Source organism: Homalodisca vitripennis, chromosome 2, assembly GCF_021130785.1.
Source record: "Homalodisca vitripennis isolate AUS2020 chromosome 2, UT_GWSS_2.1, whole genome shotgun sequence".
In the NCBI taxonomy this organism is placed as follows: domain Eukaryota; kingdom Metazoa; phylum Arthropoda; class Insecta; order Hemiptera; family Cicadellidae; genus Homalodisca; species Homalodisca vitripennis.
The window spans coordinates 163,065,224-163,085,360 of NC_060208.1; the positions used below are offsets into that span (position 1 = coordinate 163,065,224).

A 20,137-nucleotide genomic window follows, 5' to 3' on the forward strand; every position below is an offset into this window, starting at 1 on the left:
TAAATCACACATGTAAATACTTATGATATTCTAAAAATGGAAAATTATCAATTAATTGCCACATTGAAGTGTTGAAGTAGGCCTACTAATGTTTTAAACTCTGTCTGGAAAGTACTGAATTCAAGAAGAATTTTCAACAAGGATCAAATATAAGGTTATGAATAATGTTTTACAGTTTGTATTCATATACAAACTTAAAGAAATTAAATTTTTATTAATATAATTCAAATACATTTTTTAATATAATATTAGAAAATGTTATGTTTTTCATGTAAAAAAAAAATTAAGGCTAAAAATTCTTCGTAAAGGGACCAAACATAATTTTTGTCTTTCTTGTCTTCCCATCTTAAAAGTCTAGGACGGTGAAGTTTTAAAAACATCCAACAGAATTTCAAATGCATAAATTTAACAATGACCGATAGAAACCAACAGAGGCTTGAACTTAAATAAGAAATCTAGGTATTGGAGTGTTGGCTATATGGGGGGGGGGGGGGTAATCTGTTTGTATCTATTAACCATCTTTTCATTACTTCGTAGTAGTGATATGGACGTGTAAGACTCTGTGGATGACTCATGTAGATGTTGCAGAGATCAAGAAACTAGAACACCTCCAATATACCCCTGCTAGTATGTGATTAAACCATCCTAATAATGCCACATAAATTAGTATCAAATACTAAACCACCGTCAACACTAAAAAATCACAGTATTGAACGCCAAAACAAAACTTATTAAAAACGGCAAGTAAAATAAACGTATAACACTTTTAAATCAGGATCATCAAGTTATTTATTTGAACCAATCTACATCATGGGATAAGATTTACAGTTATTCCATAAATAACATATTGTTTAAAGAGCTGCTATCGCGCTTTGTAGAATTTAAAGAAATAAGTTATCTTATCTGTCGTCAGTTTTCCTTATAGCTTATTTGGAGACAAAGTGTTCAAACATCTTTGTTGACCTCCGTGAAGAACGGCTAGAAAGTAGGCTCCTGGAAGGTCCGTGATGGTGTGTTTAGGAGATATCGTGGGGACAAAGTCCAGTGTAGGGTCACTATCGAACAATAGCGTTGTCTTCTGGCCAGCAAGACCCGGGCTTATCTCTGTTTGTAGTGGTAATGGCAGAGACGTGTTCCAGATAGCAGCCGACCACTTGTCCTTGCTTTAACACTTCACTTGGCTCTTGTCTGAAACTCAGAAATAGTACATTATTAATTAACTGTACTCTCTATATATTAAATTAATTGTGCTATGCCATATTGCTTTATTGTTGAAATATTATCTAGTTATTTATACACGGAAATGTTATTATTACCAAGTACATTTTTTAATATAATTAATGTTTTAAGGTCACAATTAATATTGTTTTATTTGCCCTAAAGCGTGATCATACACTTATTCTGTCATATTTTAACGATTGCAGATACAATTTAAACTCGAGGGATTTTTGCATATTAAAACCTTAGTGCATTTCTCCCCTCAACGTTTCCAAACTGTAACCATTTTCAACTGTGTTGTAATACTTTTTTGAAAGAGGATTTTCAAATGTGTTGTGATACGTTTTGTAAAGAGGATATAAAACAAGAGTTAGGCGCAAACCCAAAGAATTCATATTAAATAACAGGTATTTCCAAGATAAGTTATATTTAACTGAATATATTTAACACTTATAAATATAATTTAATCACCCCCCCAAAAAAACGTACTGCTGAAATATGTTCAGCCTAGGAACAAATGCCGACGTTAGAATACACGATAATCTCTTAAAACAAGAGAGAGTTTTCTGCTAATAGATGCTAAAATTGGTCACTCATGAATCCTCGTGTACGTGTTCAATTTTTCAAAACTTCTAGGAAAATCTTAAATCTTTTCCTAATCTAAAAAGTTTTACATTTTCTCTTTATTAGTCTAACCTGGTATTTTAAATATTTTATGTGAAACTAGATTTAAGTTTTTGACTTACAGGAACAAGTTTCATTTTGTATGTGCATCTGTTAATTCTGTTATCGGGGGAGACTACATGATCACTCTCTATTTGCCTTTTTTGATAAATCCTTACTTTTTACATAGCACGATACACATTTTTTTATTTTAATAGTAACTATGATGCAATGTATTATGTAATATGCCCATTATTTTTTATTATATATTTTATTGTATTAAATACAATAAAATTGTTTGTCTGCCATTTTATCTGGTGGAGCTAAGCTGAAAAAAGAAGACAAAAGAAATTTGAATAAAATTCTAAAACGATATTGTAAATTGGATGCTCTTGAGAAAGTTTTTCAACACGATCTTGATTGTTTGTAAGATTCTTTACAAATCTGTTTTAAGCACTGTTTACCTTGACGTGTAAAACAATATGATCTGGCACTTGCAAATAGCCCTGCGTCATGCTTACGTGTGTTAGTTAATACAATTGTGCTAATTACAAACTGTATCAAAATCAAAAGTAAAGCAGATGATTTTGTAGTAGAAAATTACCATCTTCAAAATTGTACACGACCTACAACAAACACTCTGGTGAGTTCGACCTTGAACTTCATCTCTATGATCTGTTGTGAATGATTGTGTAATGTTAGGGCTATTTAATTTACATATATAATTATTGGCTACGTCGACAGTTTCTCATTTCAGAAGTGTCATAAATTATTTTAGAGATACCGATTTAACTACTAATGAAATGGTGCCCCTCTGAAATAGGTTCTTTTCATTAGTTTCAATGTATACTCGTACAGTACTAAGAAAGAATATTTTTCCTTTTCAACAAAACGTGTTATGGGTGGTTTTTTCCATTTCATAAGCTCAAACTGTGTAGATTTCTATACGCCAATTAATTTTGTTATAGGTAAGCTACAGCTATGAATAAAATCTAAAATGGATTTCAATATCAAATTTCGATAAAATACCATACACAAGAATATTAGAACTGATTTTGACAACTAAGAAATATTAAACAAATAACTTGAACATGGAAACAAAGTGTTCTAGGAATCAGCAGAAATAGCCTTCAGTGTTAGATTAAGAAAGTGGGTCGGTTATACTTAGGACACAAACATATGTTTCGACGTCAAGATAATGAAAAGAAAACTGAGAACTAAGGAAGTTCTACTTACAGAGATTGGTGATCAAGGATCAACATCTTCACTTAACTCTTGTTCTAATTTGTTCACGCTTCTCCACAGCATTTAAAATTAAACAAAGACATAAATAAAACAGGAAAGAAGAACAACAACTTTGTACTGTTCAAAGAACAACAAACATTGTGCTGAAATGTACTATAAATAATATTAGACAGATGTATTACTACAATCGAAAAGCTTAAATCGTTTAGTTGTCTTGAGTAGTTTTTTAAGTAACGGCCGTTAAAACTCCTGGCATGCTTTCGGAAAACCTGTTTATACTTCGCCCAGAGCTCATCACTGGTGTTGCCTGTTCCCAAACATCGCTAAAAGCCGTGATAGTTCTTAGAATAAATCTGCGTTTTCGTACCCTTCTCACCACTGCGCCAGGGCAATATTATCGACTTCTATTACAATCATTTTTGAAAGCAAATATTTTCAAATTTCAATCCACATTTCAAGTCTCCATGTCCAATATTTAAGAAGAGAGTATAGCTCGCGTAATGGATGTCGAAGTTTTTACGAGTTCTAGTGATTGATTGTGCAAACATGAAACACCTAGTCTTGATCTTATGTATAGACTAATGATCATAATGCTAATTTTAGTTTATTAACAACTTTGAATGTGATAAATATTGTTATTAACAGAATCGCAGTTTCTCGCGAATTTCCGCGATGAGTTTGTGAAATGTTCGAAATACAATAGTAGTAAGTAGGTATGTAGTGAGAAAGTATAATCCATTGGTAAACTAATCTCCATATTTCAAACCTCAGCACGAGGATTTCGGGATTCACGTATTATTAGTTATGAAAACGTATAAAACAAATTGTCTTTAACGTATATGAAGAACTCATGAGCGACCTAATGGTGATTTTAACGTTTTTACAACGCGGTTTTACCGCGATTTTTCAGAGTTAGACTGCGAAATCTCCAAACCAGTTTCTTAGCTAGTAGTTAAGAGGTAAGACGAACATGTGCACAAAGTTTCATGTATATCCTTTCTGTAGTTTCTGAAATTTGTTATTAATGTAAGTAGTTTGTGGCGTTTAATTATATACAGTAAGAAAATACAAGTTTTTATCAAATTTATAAATTCGGAAAAGCTTACGAGCGAATAGTCTACTTGTTTGGCTTGTATCGCATGCCATCGTACTTTTCACGTTCCATTTAGACCGCTCTTATAAACATTATATTTCTGTACCTAGTTACATGTACCTAGAAACATTATATTCCTATAGATTCACTAGATCTAAATATCTGAAGAACCTTCGGCATCTGGACTGAATCTACTACGTGTACAGGCTTTTTGCGTATGAAGGAAGTAAGGGGATTTCTAACGAGTTATTCAAAATGAGTTCGGAGAAGATAAGAAGTGATGGGAAATTGTATTCAGCTACAGTTCTACATTACGGCTGAGGGCTAGAGCCAGCCGAAGCTCCCACGGTATAACACATGTGTTCTGTGCAGCACCAGCACTTCTGTTTTTGTTGGCTTCTGTTCCCAGCACACCAAACACCGAACTGTGCTGGCGTACGCAGTACAAACATATGCATCTTTACTTGTTGCGCAATACGAGTTATATAATTGGTCGCATGTAGGTCGTAAGGAACTACTTTTCTACAGCTGCGTTTGTTTGGTTTGGTGCTTAATACACACGCTATCACGTAATCATGATTGTAGTTCGATACTGATAAGAGTATTTTATGATGACGAGTTCTGAAATTTATGAGTAACAATGAAAATGTTTTAACTTTCATCTCGAACTCATAATAATGATCATGTCATAATGATTCCTCTTCCATTTCATATTGTTATTTTTAGTTTCGATTCTAATTGATCGTGTGCTGAAATATAAATTATGATATACAGTAGATTTACGAGATGAGAAGTCTATATAATTTAGAAATTTAAGAAAGAATTTTTACTTGACGGATGGATTCGTAAATTTAAGACGACAGGCCATGCTTAAATCGTATCCACCTGTGTGATAACCTTGATAGATAGGTTCTAGAAACTTGAAAACCGGTACATAGGACTTTCTATTTTGGAACCAAAAGGTCAAAGGGAAGCAAAGATTAACTAATCTGGAAAAAAGTTACTCCAGTTCTTTAAATAGTTTCGTTACGTTCTGTCTCACTTATATATTCCATATTTTTTGCAACCTATCAGACAAACAATGTTTCCAAATTAGCGGTATCAATAATAAAATTGCGTAAACAAACATTTTCGTACCACAAAAACCTATTAAGCTCGCATTTTTGAAAATTAATGTTAAGTTAGTGGAATGTATTACAGTATAAGTATCAGAATGTTATACTGAAATGAACTAAATTTATATTATCCTTAATGAACAAGTAAAAATCGTGAAACTCAGTAGCTCCAGTATCTTATGTCGTCATTAAGATATAGAGTTGTTTCTATAAAAGAAGACTAAAAGTTCTATAATACTAGACTTTTAGTCAATTCTAGAATAAAATTTTTTAGAAGTAGATCCAAATATTATACTGTCAGATTAACTGTCGCTGTCAGAGCTCATTCGTAGTTTACCGTTCTTAGTTTACCGTTTTATGTTTCCTGAGACCTCTGGAAACGTGAGGTCTCAGACATCCTAGCCAATCGGAGAGTTGTATCCCGGACTAGCGGTCCTCTCGAAGGACCTAAGAACCACCCAACCAGATGCCATGGCCTGTGAAGAATAGAAACCTAGGCACGGTCAACAAATGTATGTATTTCGAATACCACGTGGAAAGTAGGGAAATAGAGTTGGCGAGAAAACCATTGTGTACTCTCATTCTATGATGCAAATAATATAGAGTTGCCCATACGTGAGTGGATCCATGACTGCCTTCTAGCTAAAAAGTATGTATACTGTGACAAGCAGAAGACATGTTGTGTAGGAGTCATGTTGTTCAATTAGGATTTCCACCAATCTCCTGTTCCTGTAGAAAACCATTATTGCCCAGTAACGGTGCCTTATTTTCTTATTTTCCTTAATACAAACGTTGCTACAAACACTAAACCTTAATTTACTCTCGATTAAAGCAATCGAAGTGAGGATAAAAGCGATCAAACAATAGTTAAGTCTCGACGTGACTATAGAGCGATATTAAAAATGTACTGCACACTAAGGTTTAGCTTTTGGAATATATTTAAACTATTTTATGGGATTATTCAGGAAGATGATCACACATATCTGAAAAAAACATAGACACAGAAGGTAAGTCAATGTTCCTGCAATTTGCGTAGCAATTGGGTTCAATTGAAGGAAGAAAACAAGGCAAGTGTAAGTACTGTAGTGAAATTGAACACCACGATTCTTGTGACAACTAATGAACAGGCAAGTCACAGTTTCACAACTCGCTGGTTTAGAATAACCAGAGTGAGCCACAGTTTCTGTGGAGTGTGGCAGATCACTACATACATCACTGTCACTGTCGCTGTCGGACGCTCACACACAACGTCAGACTACAGGCACATCGCCAACTGTTCTCGGTTCTGGGAACTGGACCTCGCGCTTGCGGTTCGTGCTCGACCAGAGCCGTTCCAACTTTATCTCTGGAGACTGCACTATTTAGTACTGCAGACATTATTGGCAGATCCTTACTCTGTCCCATGTGTATGGTCGGGTAGACTTTCATAAGCGGCCTACACTCATTCGGTTGTTTTTATCGAATGGTTCGATGTTATTATTTAAAGAAAAAATTCGATATTACGATTTATCTAACTTACCATATGATTTCAAATTATTAGTTATAGTAATTTTAATATAAGCAATAAACAGCAAGAAGTAACTAATATTTTGAGACTTTGAAAAAGGTGATGAATGAGGAAAATATTTGAGTTACTTATCACAACTAACAAGATTTGTTTAAGTGGCTTCAACATGTGGATTTGGCTCCTGGTAATCATTGATATCTAGCTGGGCAAGTTATTAATATTGTAAGATTTCTTTGATATCTAAGTCTAGGCCATAGTTGGTTTGGTTGTTTTGTAACGTTAGTGTTAAATTTGAGTTTTTTAAATTATAATGTACGAGATTCTTCTTGTTTCTGTATTTTATTAAAACTTATTGTGTACGATTTGTACATATCGAAGTTGGATAATATATCGAGCTGTCCAATAAAACAACCGAATAACGATTGTAGGCCGCTTATTAAAGTCTCCCCGTATGGTCGCCCACCCCATTTCCCAAATTATGAATGTTCCGTTGTGATTAGGATTTAAAATTTCACCTTCCACTCAGAAGAAACCAGAGGTCAAACTAGAAATGCTAGAGTCGGAGCTTTATCACACACAGCTGACGGACTGAAGCAATACAAGGACCCCCTTCACCACATTCGGTGTAATTAGGTAGAATAATATACCGTCACAAGCCACTATCAGGTTATTAATATCTTCAGTTTTCATTTACGATCCTCATGTTTTTGGTAACGGACAGAACTGGATTGTTCTTCAACAAGGATTAGCAGAACATGTTATGTCATCGCTGTTCATGCATTGTAATTGTCAGTTTGAATTTCAATCTACTAAATGTTAATGAATTATCTGTGGCGAACTATATCAGTACGCTAAAACTACAGATTATTTTCTATTGTTAACTTGCAAAAGTTTAGGAGTCTATCAGTTTGTGCTGTATTCTGTTTTATTAAACTATGAATGAAAGGAATTAACTCCTTCCTATTTATAGATTTGCAGTCTTTATGGTTAATCACTTTAGACCTATGTATATCATACGTACATTGTGCTGGTTTGGTTGACATTGATACGTGTATTTAAATGATGAATAATCATATGAAATAAAGTGCGATAAAGTTGAAAATGGTTGGAATTCATTTTTTATAAAATCAAGTAGGCTACCAACTGGAGTCATATATGTAACGCCACGTTTTACAAGAAGGGGTCAAGCAACCAAGACTAGTCGGTCTGGTAGTAAATAGGGTTTCTGTTCCTTTTACACTGTCTCTATCAAGTACAAAATTTTCACATTGTATTTAAAGAATATAATTTTTTGTCACGAGTCAGAACAACAAACCGTTCTTCCATCTTTGAACGTATAGTAATTGTATTTTGGAATTTATTTAAGTGGAATAACAAAATAAAAATAGAAACATTTCCTTTCTACTCTTTGCGGCGAAGTGAAGAAATTTGTAGGAGATTGCGTCACAAGTCCAAGGCACTGAGGCGCAGTAGCGAACGTCTCGCCGTCTACCAAATTACTAAAAAGAAGTTTACTTCTATAAATAGAAGGTATCTCACCATGTCTGTGAATATGCGGAATATGTTGTACGGATTTTATCCCCACATTAGATACAGCGTCTGATACGAGCAGTAAAATATTGATGGGGTAGAGAAGCCAGGAAATCATGGATGACTAACTAAATACAGAGGAATGTCTAGGAACATATAAGGAATATGGTCTTTGTTACACTCTGTCTTGGCAACGAAAGCGGCTCAACATTAGGAAAAAAGGCATTATAAATCTTAACAACCACTTTTTACTAGAACCGACAGTAGTTACAGTTGTGATAACATCGTAAAGGTGGCGCGCCATGGCGGGAGGGATGGGGTGTGTGCCTCACGATTTGATAGAATCGGACTGTACAATATCATTGATTCTAACTTTAATTTATCTTAATTACTCACTCTTTAGTTACAGGATGATTAAAACGTTCGCGCTGTGCTAAGTTTTTAACTGTTGCAAAAGAAAAAGAAATTTAAAAAAATTCTACATCAGTGGGAGCACTCTGCACTTCATAACTACTTTCTAAACAATTTACGTTCGTTTAATATATACTAAATAAAATTGTTCATAATTTCAAACCCATTTATAACATTACAAGATGAAGTCCCTTAACCAAATTAGAATCCTAAATAGATATATCACAATTGTATTTTCATGTTATTGTTTAGTGGAAGTACTGTATGCCTTAGTTTACATACTTTACCTTAAAGTGCATTGATGCTGTATATTTTACTGGTAGTTTATTTCTGTCCGAAATTTTTAGATGAGTTGAATTTTTTATAACATTATTTCGATAATAGACAAACAAAAATCTGCATCTCGTTTATCTGAAGCAAGAATAAAGGTAAACTTCCGTTCTGAGGCGGTTTACGTTATTACAGTATTATACGTGTGTCCTTCTTCCGTTTTTATTGGTAGTGTTACAAAAGGACGTGTGTAGGCTGGGACGTGTCTCCCTATTGGGGGACAACCCCTCGACGTTTTATAGACCCGTTGGCCTTGAAAAAGTCCCGCCATTTCCTTGTTTCTTTTTGTAAAACCATAAATTAGCAAAGAACTGAACATGATCTGGAACACACAAGGAGAAAGGAGCTTACGTGTTGTTATATAGAACTTCATGTTAGATTGGTAGTATATATACAACAATAATTAATAGTTAATAATTAACTAATAATTGTGATTATTCTCATGAAATATTCATATGTGATGAGATTGCTCCTGAATCAAGCTACATTTAATGGGTGACTTGAATTGACTATATTTTTATACTAGCAGATACATTTTAAATTTCAACTTATGTACAGTCCTTTTTCTAAAAGTGCTTAGTTTTCACCACATCTCATTCAAACTCCTCTGTATGATATATCTGCATGTACTTAATAATAACCATTATAAAAGTACAATTTCAAAAATATTAAAATTGTTAATGTTATTTTGATAAAAACTCACACACACACACACACACACACACACACACACACACACACACACACACACACACACACACACACACACACGCACGCACCACACACACACACACACACACACACATCTGAAGGTTAATTACACAAATAACAGTTAATTAAAGAGTCATAACAACATTCTTTGCGTCTAGTTTGTTATTGACGATAGAAGGTTTAAAAGGATAACAGGATTTCGGACATTTACCATTGTTATATGTTACAAAGGTATAACAACATGTCAAGAAGTTTGGTTTGTCTGGCTCTATAGCTTGTAAATAACTGATACCGATATACGACAAATTTCACATTAGTTTTAATGAGACAAAAGACTTCCCCTAAACAAATTTCATTTAAACTGACTTCGTTGCAGAAGATTTTAATTACCCTAGTATAAGCTTACTGGTGGTTGGTAGTAGAGTAATTTTACTGCAAACTTTATACACTCTTGCCCTCAACTTTGCCCTCCTTTTATTAGTTCAAAAGTACTATAAATAATCGTTTTAATATCCTTTAAAGTCCTATTTTGATTTGTATCAACACGATAGTATATCGGGATTTACGATAGCGCATAGGACAACACAATTATAGACTTCCATTAAACAAAAATTATTCCAGTAGACAGAAACAACAATTTTTTTTACTTACCGTGTAAGACATATTTTTACCCATTTTCAAAATTGAGAAAGGTCAGATGGCGTTTGTGTAAAGTTTAAGTTAAGTTAATAATTTCAGTATTTTCACAAAATACATAAACTTCAAGTAAAGTTAACATTATATTCAAACTTTCTGTATTATCAAAGTTGCCATGTTTACATAACCTTGGGTAATTCTTATTTTGAGAATCACATATTAAAACCATCATCGAACTGTGTCTTGTCTATATACAGACAAGGTAGGAGTACGCCACACAAGGTGGGAGTACGCCACACAAGGTGGGAGTACGCCACACAAGGTGGGAGTACGCCACACAAGGTGGGAGTACGCCACACAAGGTGGGAGTACGCCACACAAGGTAGGAGTACGCCACACCACGTGTCGCATGATACGCTTCGCCTAGGTTACAGTCAAAATGTTACGTCTATAGCTCATTCCATTCTTAATATGCCTTGCGGACAGGTAAACAGTAATACAGAATATAAACGTTTCATCCTCTCGGCAGACAAAGAAGAAATTGTGTCTGTAATAGGCTTCAATGACGCTCAGTCACATTCCATGATTGAACATGCACCACCATTGAACTCGATGTTCCTTGTATAAAATTGAGGTTTATGCCAAATTTCATGTGTATAAGTCAGTTCGATTTCGAGATAGTGCTCGGACAGGCAGGCAGGCAAAAATTAATCACGACCTCGAGGGTAGGCCGTCAAGCTTAGGTTAACTTTTCAATGAGAAGTGATTTAGTAAAACAAATTTCAATCAATTTACAGCACTTATAGACCTTTAATTTAGAAAATTTAGGCAATTGTGTAACCAGGCTCATATAAAAACGGCTGAAAATACATTTTTGGAAGTATGCATGAGAGTTAAACCTTTGGTTGTGTCTGTAACTAATACAATCAACTATTATACGTTCAGGAAATGACACTTCTTTAATTATTTATGACTGAGGGAAAGCATATTATTATAATCATAATTTTAGAAGATGACATATTTATTAATAAAGTTATTCTTTAAGAAATTATTTATTTTAAAATAAAACACTATTTGGGGGAAGTGCGAGTGCGCTCCTCTCGTGCATCCACGAGCAGTGCGGCAGGAAGGAGACTGATAATCCGAAGGCGCGCGGTGTCTTTTTAAGAATCAACACAGATTCCATATGAATGCGTTTTTACAATTTAAAACTCCAAATTTTAGATATAATTCTCCCAGTTGTACTAATATATTTTTAATTCCATAAAATAAAAAAGTCAATATTTTTCTGTAACATTTCAAAAAAGTGGAAAAAAATAACTCATATTTTTCAAAATCTAAAATATGTCAATCCATCCGATCTTATTTCACATACTAACTGAAAAAGTTTGAAATCCTATCATCAGACGTTTTCAATTGGGCCTGATCATAAAATAACCCCAAAATTACCACTTCAAATATCTGCAATTTCTCGTGAAGTGACTCAAACATTTCTTGGTTCTTTTTCTGTTCTTTTTAGAGGAGTCTTACGCCTCTACTATTTCACCGTTAATACGTGCAGTAAGAAATATTCTTATACTTAAAACCGTTTGTAGAAAATTAATAATGTTCCATAACAGCAATTCTTCTGTTTTACATATAAACTGTGTTATCTGGGAAATTTTCTTGTATTTAAAGAGATCCACAAATAATAAAACAGTGGCATTAGAGAAAAACTTCCATGTCGTCATCAGAGCTTTTTTTTAGTAATTTATTGAGTAGGCTATATAGCGCTACAATATTGTAGCGAAATAACATAAACATTATGCTCGGTGTATGCACTGTTCCTAGCTGAAAAATGCTGTAGCCTACACATTGTAGCGTACAACTTAAATCAGTGCAGCTTAATTGACTAAGCTAATTAATAGTGTATCTGCAATTTAATCGACTTAATTAAAAATAAAATGATCGTTGGTAAGAACAACTGTACCGATGTGCCCATTTTCACTTTAAAATGCACGCAATAGTCCAATTAATTAATTGTTTATGAAGAAAAAATGGAAAATAAATAAAATACAGATTGAAATGAAATGAAATATGCCTTTATTCAAGAGGCGGAGTTAGGGCTATTTAGCCCTCTCTTCCACTCAACCTCACACACATATATATATATATATATATATATATATATATATATATATATATATATATATATATATATATATATACATATTTACATTTAATATCCTTAAAACTATAACAAATTCCATTTTAAATTTAAATTTAACCAAAATATATACTACTATGTAATAATTAAAAATCAAATTTATCAGCTTAATATGTAGAAAAATTTCAAACAAAGATAAATTAAAACTTAAATTAACAATTTACTTTTTAAAGAATTTCTTGTTATTGCTACATTCCCGAGTTTCTAATTAAATGGGAAACGCCAAGCATTTCGAAAGATATTAGTTACTATACTTTAAACAGTAATTACAATCTACAGAGTGTCCAAAAAGTCCCGGGTCGGTTAAATATTTTTCAAAATATTTAAAGTAGATATACAAAACCTTACACAAAGTTACTGGACATAAAAATCTATTTTATCACATATTCAGTGATCCGCTACTTCCTCAGGGGGGCGGCCCGCTAGGAGTCAGAAGAAAATCTTAAATGTAAGCATAGGTTGATATGCATATCAAATAAAAGGTCTTTATTAGTAGAGTACAGAGCCGCAAACCCGACCTCAAACGGATAACCGAGTCAAAAATGACAGCCGTTCAAAGATGGCTGGAGTTTGCAACTTTACTAACCCAAAAATCCAATCCCTCTCAGAAATAACGAAACTTATTATTCTACAACAACAAATAATTGTAAACAGTTTTGGGTTAGTTAAGTTAAAATCAAAAAGCTCATCAGTTTATTTTTTACATTAACCTAAGTTGCAAACTCCAGCCATCTTTGAACGGCTGTCATTTTTGACTCGGTTATCCGTTTGAGGTCGGGTTTGCGGCTCTGTACTCTACTAATAAAGATCTTTTATTTGATATGCATATCAACCTATGCTTATATTTAAGATTTTCTTCTGACTCCTAGCGGGCCGCCCCCCTGAGGAAGTAGCGGATCACTGAATATGTGATAAAATAGATTTTTATGTCCAGTAACTTTGTGTAAGGTTTTGTAGATCTATTTTAAATATTTTGAAAAATACTTAACCGACCCGGGACTTTTTGGACACCCTGTATATTATTATATTATGTACATTATAGTATTTATATGTTACCATTGCGTTAAAATTCAATTTAACGCACAACAAATTATGAGTATATAAAATAGGGTACCCATAATTGGGATTCCTGGGCATTGTGGCATTGAATATTACAGTAGCTACAGGAGTGAAAAAAATCATCGCGGCCAAACATGATCCAACGAGCTTTTTGTTCCGTCACTACAATTTTGAAGAAAAGCGAATGCAGCGAGCCCGTGATCATGGAAAATAAAAACGAGGGGTGCTAAATCAGAACATGGACACGGTCAAGTCGCTGAATAAGGACCTCCTGCCTATTAAGGGCCCGGACACAATCACAGGGCTTATTGAGCACAACCTTTCGTGACGTCAATTTGACGTCAAGAGACGTCCAGGGGGCACGTAAAATAAGGCGCACATAAAATTTTAGTACAATCGGTTAAGTAGTTTTACGCTTGAAAACAAGACAAACAAAAATAGCACTTTCACATTTATAATATTATTATGTTTAGGATACAGCATTCATGGGTTTTTAGTAATATTAATACATTTAAGACATCATAAATAATCCTAAAAAGAGGAAATTGTCATTTTGATCCGTTTCAGTTTCAACAGTTGTTGAATCTCTGTGCTTCCAATATTGACGCATATTTTGAATTAATAATAAACTCTTTAAACTAAAATTAAGAAGCCCAGTTACTTTATACCAACTGCGTCTTAATCGTATAATAAAATAATAGATATACGATATGTTTGTTTATTTCATGAGGTAGGCCTACTTCAATTTACATTCCCTTCCTCTTCACTGTCTCAATGAAAAGTATGAGTTTAAGAACGAAATCCTTCAACAAAAACATTGAACAATGACTTCGAAGAACAGTCTTGATACGCTTCTTAGAATTGTGTTGTGTTACGTTGATAAAGTAAATGTGCATTACGTGGAATGTCAATATAAAGTACAATGCAACTGCAATAAAACACAATTTCAATGGCATACTATTCTGTTGATAAGAGAATTTATCTTGAGCTTTAACATGTTTGTCTTTTAAGATTAGATCGTGGATAATGAAAAGAATATAAGTAAAATAAGAAAATCTGGGATTAAAACTTTTAAATGTTTTAATTTTTAACTCTGGTGTACGTATTAGGTCTACACTCGTGGAGCTATCTGTTCCTGAATTAATGTAGGTAGAATGAACTGAATATATAAACTAACGATGAAATTGCATAACAATTATTGAAACGATGAGCTTAATATCGCAATACCTGTGTTATATAAAGGTTTTTCCATGTACTCTCTAGCGCAGGAGTCAACCTAGGGGTCGCGAAAGTACTCGTCTGGAGCCACTGAAAAAAGCTACGTTTTTTCCATAGCAATTAGGCCCACATTTCGTAAGATAATATGTATCCAAGGGTGGTGTGGTTTCTTGGTTAATGTTATCTTGTGTTGATTACACTAAATATTTCCATAAACTAATCGATGAATCTTTAAATGGGAGGTGGGAGAGTCATGTAAAAGGGTGCCGCGACACTTGGCTCGGGATTGCGCTTGTGGTGTCGGCATGACTGCTGCATTGACATATCAACCGACACTTGGACACCGTCACTTTTTAAACCACTGGACTAGACTCGTGACCAACTAAATGATTTCTTCTTAATAGCGCAAAATCCAATTACATAACAAATCCGAAGGGTAAACAAAATTAAATACGCTGTTGGATTCTGTACAACTGTAGGCTACTTTATTTTTTCGAAAGTAAATGAAAATATTCCTGGAAAAAGGTAACTGTATGTAATACGTGTTACAAAAAACATTACTCGTAAGTGACTAAGTACAATAAAACCGTCCACAGGTTTTAGGAGGGGATCAAAAATATTATAATTTTGATTTCATTTTCACGTACCATTTTACTGTCGTACTTTTATTAGTGGAAGAATAAATTCAGTTTTTATCAGATGTTTGACGAGGGTATACCATTATATTAACCACAGCATCTACAGTATACTAGCCGTAATTTTTTAGTAGTGTTGAACGACCCCCTCCCCACAATTTCAATTTATTACCGGAGGTCAATAAAATTTCTGACGAATAAGGGGTTTGTATGTTCAATGTTAAAAATCCATGCTCTAGTGTCTCTACTTTACCATTGATCCTATACTATTTGTAGGTACTATTTTAGATAAACTGAAACTATATTAAAATACAATAAAGCAAACTAGCTGTATTTAAAATAGGTATTTATCAATTTCTTATGAAAATAACGTAATAAAAATGAAATAACCAGATACCAATATTCAACATGTTAAAGATTAATATTAATAATACTTAACCATTTGACACTATGGGAGCTACGTCATCTAAAACAGTCAGTCATTTTGACGCATATATTACTCGAGGTGACGATGCTCCAATCTCTAATCTATCTCTATTAATGTGCTTATTAAAGGCGGTCCTTAGAAGGCTGTATCAGATTAATTCAATATGTAGCTAACGCGTTCGTAAATAACGCGGCATTAACCTCTGAATCTAGTCCAAAAAATAATTTGGGACGATGATGAAAACAAGATATAGATGGGCGTGCACCAAATTGCAGTTAATACTTTTAATACATACATCATAAGTATTCTGTGATTAGCAGTTTTGTTATTTAGATAATAAGTACATTAGATTATCACTTGAGACTTGAGATAACTTACGGTACCACCGCCTGAACTTTCACAACGACCGGCCCAGTCTCTGCGTCATTGCTCTTGTTTGACGCACTCTCAACAACAACACAGCTGGTGATTTGATCACCTGACGGTCGCTGTCTGCAGGCCCAGCTGACAACAGAACAGCTGCGTACACTGGCCACCTGATTAAACGACAACAGTGGCATTGCTCAATATCGAGGAATTCCTTTCAATTAAAATAACTAAGCTCGGCCTTCAACTGTCTCCGTAGGCAGACAGAATGTGACAATATTTTGCTACAATTATTTGTATTAGTAATATTCGAGAATATTGGAAGGCTGTTCATGATTTCGTTGGTGTAGGTTTTACTTTTTGCAAATTATACACTAAATTGATCGTTTCTTAACCTTTTAAAATAGACATGCCTTTCTTCAACAGAAAATATAGCACACTAAAGATTCATGGGACAATATTCACAGCGCCATCCAACGGCCAGACATGAAACTACCGTCAATGGACGGACATAGCGCATCACTAGTGAATTCTGTTTACAAGTCCTACTTACTACTCCCAGTGAAACATCTGGTTGGATTTACTTAGCTTTTAATATTTTTTGCAGACACAATAAGAACATTATGGACTAAAGTTTCGTCGGATGGTAGTGATCAAGCCAAACACGATAAAATTTCCCTCACAAATTTGGGTCCCACCTTGTTTGTGCAAGGTTTTTTAAGTTTTCTCATCATTCTAATGAGTATCATTCACAGATAGCAAACTTTTTCAAGATAATAAAGATGCAAAAATGTTATTTTGAGTAGAGTGCACGGGTCAGTTTGTCAAGATTTAATATCCCTAGGATGCCTTTTGTTCAAAAATAATGCACATGAGACATTTAGAATCAGTACCGTTGAAACTCGCTTTACACCTAACAGACTATTACGTCATAGTTTATCATGACAAAAACTTCTGTCTATCGAAACCAAATTTGTTGTTCCTTTGCTTATTTCAGAATTGAGAGCCAGCTGTAATAGAATAGGTAACCTTGAGTGTTCCTCCATAAGAACAATGTTAAACCTCACGCACTTGCACGCCCTTATTATTTATTGTAGCTTTCTAGAAGATTATTCATTTGAAAGATAAAATTAATACGCATCAAAACGTAAATAAGGGCGTAAAACAGCACGAGGGTTTGCATTGTTCTTCTTATGGAAAAAGAAAAAAAATCCATTGTCCTTATGGAAAATATTCAAATTCATTTTACTATAGCAAGCTTTTTTTAAAGCACGCAGCAAGACATGAGTTATTTAATTTTCAACATTAACTCATTGCATGTAACTCAATGTACATATGTATCTTTAATTGTATTAATTAGTAATATAATCAAAGGTCGAGGTCACAATAAACTATCAATTTCTCGGTACAACTTCAGACTAAGAAATATTCCATGAAACTTTCTGGCTGCCTGCTATCCAGGGACATTGCATGTAACTCAATGTACATATGTATCTTTAATTGTATTAATTAGTAATATAATCAAAGGTCGAGGTCACAATAAACTATCAATTTCTCGGTACAACTTCAGACTAAGAAATATTCCATGAAACTTTCTGGCTGCCTGCTATCCAGGGACATTGCATGTAACTCAATTGTACATATGTATCTTTAATTGTATTAATTAGTAATATAATCAAAGGTCGAGGTCACAATAAACTATCAATTTCTCGGTACAACTTCAGACTAAGAAATATTCCATGAAACTTTCTGGCTGCCTGCTATCCAGGGACATTGCATGTAACTCAATGTACATATGTATCTTTAATTGTATTAATTAGTAATATAATCAAAGGTCGAGGTCACAATAAACTATCAATTTCTCGGTACAACTTCAGACTAAGAAATATTCCATGAAACTTTCTGGCTGCCTGCTATCCAGGGACATTGCATGTAAACTCAATGTACATATGTATCTTTAATTGTATTAATTAGTAATATAATCAAAGGTCGAGGTCACAATAATAAACTATCAATTTCTCGGTACAAGAACTTCAGACTAAGAAATATTCCAATGAAACTTTCTGGCTGCCTGCTATCTAGGACATTGCATGTAACTCAATGTACATATGTATCTTTAATTGTATTAATTAGTAATATAATCAAAGGTCGAGGTCACAATAAACTATCAATTTCTCGGTACAACTTCAGACTAAGAAATATTCCATGAAACTTTCTGGCTGCCTGCTATCCAGGGACATTGCATGTAACTCAATGTACATATGTATCTTTAATTGTATTAATTAGTAATATAATCAAAAGGTCGAGGTCACAATAAACTATCAATTTCTCTCGGTACAACTTCAGACTAAGAAATATTCCATGAAACTTTCTGGCTGCCTGCTATCCAGGGACATTGCATGTAACTCAATGTACACATGTATCTTTAATTGTATTAATTAGTAATATAATCAAAGGTCAGGTCACAATAAACTATCAATTTCTCGGTACAACTTCAGACTAAAAAATATTCCCGATGGAAACTTTCTGGCTGCCTGCTATCTAGGGACATTGCATGTAACTCAAATGTACATATGTATCTTTAATTGTATTAATTAGTAATATAATCAAAGGTCGAGGTCACAATAAACTATCAATTTCTCGGTACAACTTCAGACTAAGAAATATTCCATGAAACTTTCTGGCTGCCTGCTATCTAGGGACATTGCATGTAACTCAATGTACATATGTATCTTTAATTGTATTAATTAGTAATATAATCAAAGGTCGAGGTCACAATAAACTATCAATTTCTCGGTACAACTTCAACTAAAGAAAATATTCCATCATGAAACTTTCTGGCTGCCTGCTATCCAGGGACATTGCATGTAACATCAATGTACATATGTATCTTTAATTGTATTAATTAGTTAATATAATCAAAGGTCGAGGTCACAATTTCGGTACCACTTCAGACTATTCCATGAACTTTCTCGTATCAGGGACATTGCAAACTACTCAGATCAATTCTTTATTAATTAGTAATATAATCAATGTACATATCGAGGTCACAATAAAACTTCAATTTCTCGGGACTCAGACCGAAATATCTATGAAAACTTTCTGGCTGCCTGCTATCTAGGGACATTGCATGTAAACTCAATGTACATATGTATCTTTAATTGTAAGGTCGAGGACAATAAATATAATCAAAGGTCTGGCACAATAAACTACATCAATGTACAACTTCAGACTAAGAAATAATGCCATGTCTGCATAAACTCAATTTCTCGGTACAACTGCAATGTCATGGTAATATAATCAAGGTCGAGGTCACAATAAACTATCAATTTTCTCGGTACAAACTTCTGGACTAAGAAATATTCCATGAAACTTTCTGGCTGCTATCTAGGGACATTGCATGTAACTCAATGTACCATATTGTATCTTTAATTGTATTAATTAGTAATATAATCAAAGGTCGAGGTCACAATATAACTATCAATTTTCGGTACAACTCAGGACTAAGAAATATTCCATGAAATGCTATTACATTGCATGTAACTCAATGTACATATGTTATGTATTGTATTTATTGTATATTAATTCAATATTCAAGTAACTATCAAAGTTTCTCGGTACAACTTCAGAATAAGAAAATATTCATGAAACCTTTCTGGCTGCCTGCTATCAGGGACATTGCATGTAATAATGTACTATCTTTAATTGTATTAATTAGTAATTTCAAAGGTCGAGGGTACAACTTCAGACTAAGAAATATTCCATGA

General features: G+C 33.7%; 1 long non-coding RNA gene across 2 annotated transcripts; it reads right to left on the bottom strand.

Annotated features, from left to right (window-relative positions):
* Positions 1–764: 764 nt before the first annotated feature.
* LOC124354966 lies at positions 765–16,533 on the bottom strand. 2 transcript variants are annotated; one of them, XR_006921726.1, is made up of 3 exons: positions 16,300–16,533; positions 9,070–9,193; positions 765–1,188 (listed from the first exon to the last, which is right to left on the bottom strand). It is a non-coding gene; the product is annotated as an uncharacterized LOC124354966 (long non-coding RNA). The 2 variants fall into 2 exon arrangements; XR_006921727.1 differs by having other exon boundaries at positions 16,383–16,531.
* Positions 16,534–20,137: the final 3,604 nt, after the last annotated feature.